Source organism: Cornus florida, unplaced genomic scaffold (assembly GCF_030987335.1).
Source record: "Cornus florida cultivar Cherokee Brave unplaced genomic scaffold, ASM3098733v1 CherokeeBrave_3.0.0_Hap2_Chr09, whole genome shotgun sequence".
NCBI classification, from domain to species: Eukaryota; Viridiplantae; Streptophyta; class Magnoliopsida; order Cornales; family Cornaceae; genus Cornus; species Cornus florida.
Window position 1 is genome coordinate 5458053 of NW_026775579.1, and position 8350 is coordinate 5466402.

At 36.9% G+C, this 8350-nt stretch overlaps 1 pseudogene; it reads left to right on the top strand.

Moving 5' to 3' along the window:
- Nucleotides 1-206: 206 nt before the first annotated feature.
- LOC132275700 (small nucleolar RNA R71) lies at nt 207-305 on the top strand (annotated as a pseudogene).
- The last annotated feature ends 8045 nt before the right edge of the window (nt 306-8350 follow it).

Sequence of the window (8350 nt, forward strand, 5' to 3'; positions counted from 1 at the left end):
AGCCAACACTCTTCCTACCTTGTGAATTTCTACCATTCTTGGATGATAATATTCTATGAAAAGAATTTTCACTCATACTCTCATAAAGACGCCACACGTCATCCTCATGCCTATCAATGTATGAGCCACCCATGGAAGTATCAACCATACCCTTATAGTTGTCAAATAAGCTCTCAAAGAAATATTGAACTAATTGCCATTTGGGCATGTCATGATGTGAACACTTCCTAAGTAATTCATTGAAGCATTCCCATGCCTCATGAAACGTTTCTCCATCCCTATGTGAAAATTCTCGAATTGAGGTTCTCATGGCATTAGTCTTAGAAACCGGATAGTACTTCTTCAAGAACTCTTGTTGCATTTCTACCCAAGAAGTGATTGAAAAAGGCCTAAGATTGTTAAACCAATACTTTGCCTTGTCTTTTAAGGTGAATGGAAAAATTTTGAGTTTTAAAACCTCTTCCGGCATGTCCGTATATTTTATGGTGGAACATACTTCAAGAAACTCATCCAAATGCTTGTAGGGTTCTTCACTTGGACGTCCATGATAGTTAGGAAGCATTTGAATGGTTTGTGGCTTAATTTCATAATGATGTGCTCTAAATGGAGGCAATTGGATGCATGTAGGTGCATTATACTCGTTAGGCACATAATGGTTTCTTAAAGCAAGAGGTGGATTAGCTACTTGAGGTGCAACATGAACACCTTGGTTTTGAATTCCTTGATTGATGATGGGAGGTTGTGGTGCATACATTGGCCTTGGCATTCCATACGGAGCTTGGCCTTGTTGTTGTGGTGGTTGGTGAATGAATGGCCTAGGCATGCCTAATGGTACTTGTATGTTCTCATTGTGCACATTAGGATGAAGGATACCTTGTTGGTCTATGTGACCAAGGTCCTCAACATGATCATCATTATGGTCATCCATTGATAGATTAGTTCTATTTGAACTTCCTCTTCCCCTAGGATTTATAACGATGGATTCAAGATACAAATCAAGAGGGACAAGAGTTGGTCTCAATGAACGACGTCCATGCATACACAATGCAAAACACAACTAGCACAAAGAATGACAAACACTATGCCTTCACAACAATGTAATTAGATTTATTCCACAAACACTTAATTCATACTCCCATGCTTTAAAAACAATGATGCAAGAACAAATAAAAATAAGCCTCCACGCGGGCCGACGATTTAACTAAGGGATTGAGTAAAGAAAGTCTCACAAAGGTTCTTTAGCACTTCAACTCCAAATTTAAAGCTTAGCTTAGCAAATTTTTTAAATTTTAGCTTTTTACTTTCTTTGCTTTGCTTGAATGCTCCTTTGCTTGCTTCCTCTCCAACAATGCACCTAGTTAAGTAAGAACAACAAAATAAGTAACCAAAAAGAAAAATAAAAGTAAAGTAAAGACACGATCAAAAGAGTACTAATTCCTAATGAATTCCACAAATCCGACATTGCCTAATCAAATCAATCAATCCCCGGCAACGGCACCAAAAACTGATGGGTTCATATGTCGCCGCACTACCACCAAGCTTGGAGAGTGTGCATTTTAAGGCGAGGGCCAAGAGTTTTACATTTATAGAAGCCACTACTACCTTTCACTATAAATATAGCGAGGGCGAGTAGGGATCATCCTAAGGGATTATGAGGATCGAACAAGGTTGTGGAATCGCTATTAGGGCTAGTAGGTCGAGTGATCAAACAAATGGTTGATTGGTTGATTAGACTAGAGAGTAACTAAATTAAACTAAGTGATAACAAAAGAATGCAATTAAAAGTGAATAAGAGAGAGAAAAGTCTTGGGGTTTAAAGATCACCACCAAGCAATGCATTTCTACACCATTGACAAGTGACTAATGAGGGCAAATAGTGTGTTGCAATATTGGTGTGTGTGTGTGTGTGTGTGTTTGGTTGATTCTACAAGCAAGGATGACTAGTTAAGCATGTATTGTCTAAGCATCATGTGAAAGGTACAATATATCTAAGCAATAAAGTATGTATTGTCTAAACAACATGTGAAAGGCATAATAGATCAAAACAAATCATTAATCCTCTCATTAAGCTCACAATCCAAATACACCACAAGGTTAGAGATATATGCTACTTGCATTCAAAAGCTTGGGTCATCAAACAACAAGTATGGATTATCCTCCCATTTAACACTGCACTACAACTACACTACATCTACACTACTAGCATGAAAATAAACTAGGGGAGAGGCACAATCCATCAAGGAATAAGTATGAACCATCAAGAAAATCACAAGAGCATTCTATTAAACACTATGTTTTGACAATATCTAAATCTATAACATCAATACACATAGACATGCATCAATAACACAAAATCTAGAAACAAGCACATGAACATCTATTCTAGCATACATAGACATATTGATAGAATGAAATGATCAATTGGAAGCATTAAACCACATAAATCATTGAATAAATAAGATTTATATATATCAAAGTGTCAAAATATTAATTACAACACTAATCCCTCAATAATACACAAGATTAAGATATAAAAAGAATGCTTGGGGCTAACTCTAGCCCCAAGAGGATGTCTAGCCACTCATGGTAATGTTGCTCCAACCCTCAAGGGCTAACTCCATGGAAGAAATCTGCTCCTTGGATGATGAAGAGTCTCCAATGGTGTCTCTAGCTTCCTCCTCCTCTTTTCTTCTACACTAAGACTTGCCTCCTAGAGAATAAACCCTAGAATTGTATATCTTTTAAAAAGTGCATGATATTGGATCGATCGAATTTGCTGAGATCCATCAAACTGAGGCTGGATCGATCCAACTGGTTGAGCTTTTTGGGAAAAGACAAATCCGAGATATTTTAGGAGATATTTTTGAGAAAAGGACAAAAGTGGTTAGTAGGTTGTACAGCTGTGGATAGGATCAATCATTTGAATAAGGACAAAAGTGTTCGATCGATCGAAGGGTTGTGTTGGATCGATCGAACTTTGAAATTTTTGCTTTTAGGCGAAGGCTTGGATCTATCTTGAAGTGCTGAGATCGATCATTGTTCGATCGATCGAACCTTGAAGTTGGATTGATCAAACTTTGTTGCTTCCCACCTTTGGCTTCATTTGCTTTCTTCTTTCTCCACTTTGCTCCTTTCTTTGTTTAATCCCAGAATTGCTTCAATTAAGCTCTTATTTGGCTGAGTTAGCTTATTTTTGGGATAAGTGCCTGAAAATGGAAATAATACGAAATCAATCTAAAACGGTAAAGTAAGATAGATAAAGGTACTAGAATGCCTAAGCTTAAGGGGTTTAAATACGCACTTTTCAGCACTTGTCAACCACCGGGCTTTAAAAGCTATGATAATCCAAACCCTGTTTTTAAATTTACTAAAGCTTTATATGGTTTGAAGCAAGCCCCTAGAGCTTGGTATGAAAGACTTAGTGGGTTCCTACTTTCAAATGGTTTTGGTAAAGGTAAAATTGATAATACACTTTTTACCAAAATCATTGATGGTAATTTATTGATCATTCAAGTTTACGTTGATGACATTATTTTTGGATCAACAAATGACCCTCTAAGTAAAGAGTTTACCACCTCCATACAAAACGAGTTTGAAATGAGCATGATGGGCGAACTCAACTTCTTCTTAGGGTTGCAAATCAAACAAACTCTTGATAGAATTTTTATTTCCCAATCAAAGTATACTAAAGATTTGCTAAAGAAATTTGGCTCGGAAGACGCCAAACATGCTAAAACTCCCATAAGTCCTTCCTTAAAGCTTGATAAGGATGAGAAAGGCAAGGAAGTTGATATTAAGAAATATAGAGGGATGATCGGAAGTCTTCTTTATTTAACAGCTAGTAGGCCAGACATCATGTTTAGTGCGTGCTTATGTGCTAGGTTTCAATCTTGTCCCAAAGAATCTCACTTGAATGCTGTCAAACACATCTTTAAATACTTGAGTGATACTATTAACTTAGGACTGTGGTATCCTAGGCACACATCCTTTGAACTTGTAGGATTTACGGATGCTGATTTTGCCGGTTGTAAAGTTGATAGAAAAAGTACAAGCAGCGCTTGTCACTTTATAGGTCAGTCCCTTGTATCTTGGTCATACAAGAAACAAAATTCAGTCGCATTATCCACTGTTGAAGCTGAATATATTGTTGCTGGTAGCTACTGTGAAAAAATCTTATATATCAAACAATAGCTTGAAGACTTTGGTTTATTCTTTGACAAAATCCCTATCAAATGTGAATACCAGTGCCATTTGCATATCAAAGAATCCTATTCAGCACTCTAAAACAAAGCATATTGAGATTAGATATCATTTCTTACGTGATCACGTATCAAAAGGCAATATTGAATTAATATTCATTAGTACCGAGAATCAATTGGCTGACATTCTCACGAAGCCACTTCAAGAAGATAGATTTTGAACACTTCGTTGAGAAATCGGAATGGCAATAGAGAAAGAGATCCATGACCACTAATGAATACTGAATACATTTTGCTTCTGACTTCATTCGGTAGACCAAAACTATGCTTCAGTCGACCGAAATAAACATTTCGGCAGACCAATACTATATTTTAGTCGACCGAAATAAGAAATTTAATTCCTCTTCAAAATGCAAATCGGACGACCGATGAAGCCATTTCGGTCGACCGATTCTTCGGGGCCCCAACTCGTAAGGCCCAAATATGAGTTTAAGAGGCCCGCGAATCCCATTTTTGATATCAAACTCAAAACTCTCTCTCTCTCTCACTCTCAAGAGGCGACTGCGAATAACCTCATCTCTCTAATCCTCGCATCAGAGGTAAGTTCCACTCCTTACACTTTGAATCAATTAACTCCTAGTTAAACTTATCTATTTTGATTATTGATCTCTGTATAGCATTCTATGATCTAATATAATCCTAGGTTAGATTTTGTTGCACAAAACCTTGTCATCTATCTCACAAAATCCTTTATCTCTAGAAAGAACCCATGGCTTCCTGAAAGAATCCTTCTAGAACTGATAGAGACCTAGAAAAATGCACTAAACATTCTCATTATATGGATGCAGGAGGGTCTAACCCACCAAACCCTAAAAATCCTAACTCCTACCCTGCCCCAAATATGCGTCTTTTCCAAGAACCCGAGTTCAAAGAAATCTATGAAACCAGATTCCTTCATAAGATAGTTGAGAAGGGAAAATTCTTTGATAATAGTGAAAGTGAAGAGTTGATTCAACACACCTTCTCACTATTTGATGCTATTGGCTTGGGTGGATTTGTATTCCTCAAGGTCCCTTATTATCTTAAGTTAGTGAGACTATTTTACACTCATCTTGAAAAAGAGCTATGGCAAAACACTTACGATTCCTTCGTTGTAGGCACTCACATTCACTTTACTCTGTCCAGTATTCGCTGCATTCTCAAAATTCCTTACACCTACTTCACTGCCTATAACTAGTATCATAGGGAAGAGTTTGATCCTCTCCAAGCTATTCAACAAATGAGCCACTTTCCCACTGAAAACATTGACAAAATATTTACGAGTCAGTTAACAGTACAAGCTCGTCTCATTTATCATGTCATCATCCAAACCATCTTTCTTAAATCTGGCGGTCTCTTAGATGTATCATTTATGGAAGCCTTTCTAATCTGGTGCATCCTGAATGGAAAGAAGTTTGACCTTGCTTTCATCATCTATCACCACATGCAAGACTGCGTTAAGAAAGAAAAAACTCACCTATTCTATGCCATGCCTCTTACAATAATCTTCAGAGCCTACAAAGTGCGAATAGAGGGGAAGGATAAAAAGGAGCTTACCAATCTCTACAGATTTGACAAAGAGTTGCTCGGCCGAATGGGGCTCAAAAAATCCAAAGCCAACTTTTGGTATGACCCTAAGTTTGGAGATCCGATAAATGAGGGCCAAGATATTGTCATGGCGGAGCACCAAGTAGGAGATACTAAAGTGGGTGGTAATGAAGACAAAGAAGAAGATCAAATAGAGGAAGAAGAAGGAGAAGGAGAAGAAGAGGAAGTAGGGGAAGAATAACAAGAACCTATTCCTCCTTCTAAAGAAAGATCCCTCCGTGAGCTTCTACTTAAGAGTATTTCTCTTTCGAAAGAACAAATAGCCCTTGAGAAGGAAAATCGGGACCACATTCTCGCCTTGTGCGAAAGAGTTGAAGAGGTAGCAACCGAAGTCAACATTGTCAAACACGACCTTGCTGACCTCCGAGCTACGGGACTCCCTCACTTTTGATGCCCCCCCTCCCCCCCCCCCCCCCCCCCCCCCCCCCCACCTTTCTGATGATTGACAAAGGGGGAAAAATGATGTTGATTTATGTGGTTGAAAATATGGAATAGTTGTGAAGTTGTTAGTAAAATGGAATAGATGTGATCATTGATTGTACTGATCTTTGACTGTACTTTGAATTCACTAATCAAATGAAATACATGTTTTTGGTATTTATGAATTGCATTTTTTTTAATGCATTATCTTGATCCTGCTTTATATGTATACATACCTTAAATATGATCTTGCTAAAAATGTTTAGATGGATGCACAAGGAAAGGGGGAGATTTGTAATCTCTTATATGTATGTCCTCACCTTTAAAATTATACACATTGACAGGGGGAGAATTGTTCATATTCCATACTCTTATTTTTAAAACAACATCAATGAATTGTCATCATCAAAAAGGGGGAGATTGTTGACCTTGAATCTAAGGCTTTTGATGATCATAATTCATTAATAATGTTCTATACGTACTAATGTCTACCTTGAGTAAATTACAGATCTAAGCTTTCATCAAGACAAGACATTACACAGAAAAGCAAAAATGAAGAAGCATCATAAAGGCATGAGAAAAAGTCAAAGGAATCAAGACTCAAAGACAAGTCATCAACATCTCATCAAATGGGATTAGCTAGGAGGGTGAGCTTTTTAGGAAACCTTATTAAAGCATGTATGAACTTCTTGAAGCTCACACTCTCAAAATCATACATAAAAACTCATTCATTAAGGCTAAAGATCATTGGACCAAGTTTAAATATCATCAAAACATGCTCCTAGAATTTAATTTCCATTTCGGTCGACCGAAATGGAAGGATAATTTTAATCGGTCGACCGGTTCTATCAAAAAGTCTGAATCATAGCTTCTAAGGTATTTTGGTCTACCGAAATACAGGACCAACTCAGTTCGGTCTACCGAACTAAGAAAATGAAAAGTTACTCTAGGAGTTTCAAACAACCAAAACTAACAAGCCAAATGCATCGGCTCGTCTGATTCTCATAGAATGTTTTGGCATAAAGGAGGAAGGAGTTTCGGTCAACCAAAACAAGAGAAAGAATTCTTCGATCTACCGAACCAAGTATAATGGCCAAACCTCAAACCATTTCGGTCAACCGAAACACATGGTGTTTTATTTCAGATGACCAAACCTACAAGATTCAAAATTTGAAATGGCTATCTTGTCTCGAATTGAGCGCCCAACAGCTAGAATACATATCAGATAGATCTGAAAGTCTATATAATGACTTATAAACTTCATATAAAGGTATTGCATTCATTAAGAAATATATTCTTGCAATCATAGAACCTTTTTAATCATCATATACACATTTCATATCTTCAAAGAGTATTGAGCTTCAATTTATTCATACATACACTAGAGTGAGCTGAATCTTGTACTTTAGATCTAAGAGAGATCATCTTGTACTTCAACAATCTTATTCAAATCTTGTAAGGCCTGGTGTGGCCCAAGGAAGACTAACAGAAGGTGTTTCTTTTAGCACTTAGAAGCAAAGAAGGGCTTATTGTAAAAGGTTTGCTCTCTACCCGTAAGGAGAAGCCATGGTGGATTAGGAAGTCTCATGAGGGGTCTTGAGCCGAGGAGTAGGAGTTTTCGAACCTCGCTAAAATCGCCAAGTACTTGTTTGCAATCTCTTTCTCTATCTCTTATATCTATTGCTTCAAGTTCTTTTGAATTTATTTCTTGATAATTGCTAATAGGCGTAACTTAGACTTCAAATTACTTTGTTAAATTATTATTGAGGAATTTACTTTGTTATTGCACATCAATTGAAATTAAAAATTGACCATTGTTTGCTAAGACTCTATTCACCCCCCCTCTAGAGTCATTAATTGGGTAACAACAACTATATTAAATCACTAGAAAATAATTCTCCGCCAAATGAAATAATAACTCTACAAGAGATATATCATACTCATACCTTGAGTAATATGAAAACTTAGGTCAAATACACACAATCTTCATCTATATGCAATCCTACAATTCATATAACATGCATACAATATATATTAACTTCAAATACACAATAAAACAATTAGATTAGAAACATAGAACACCC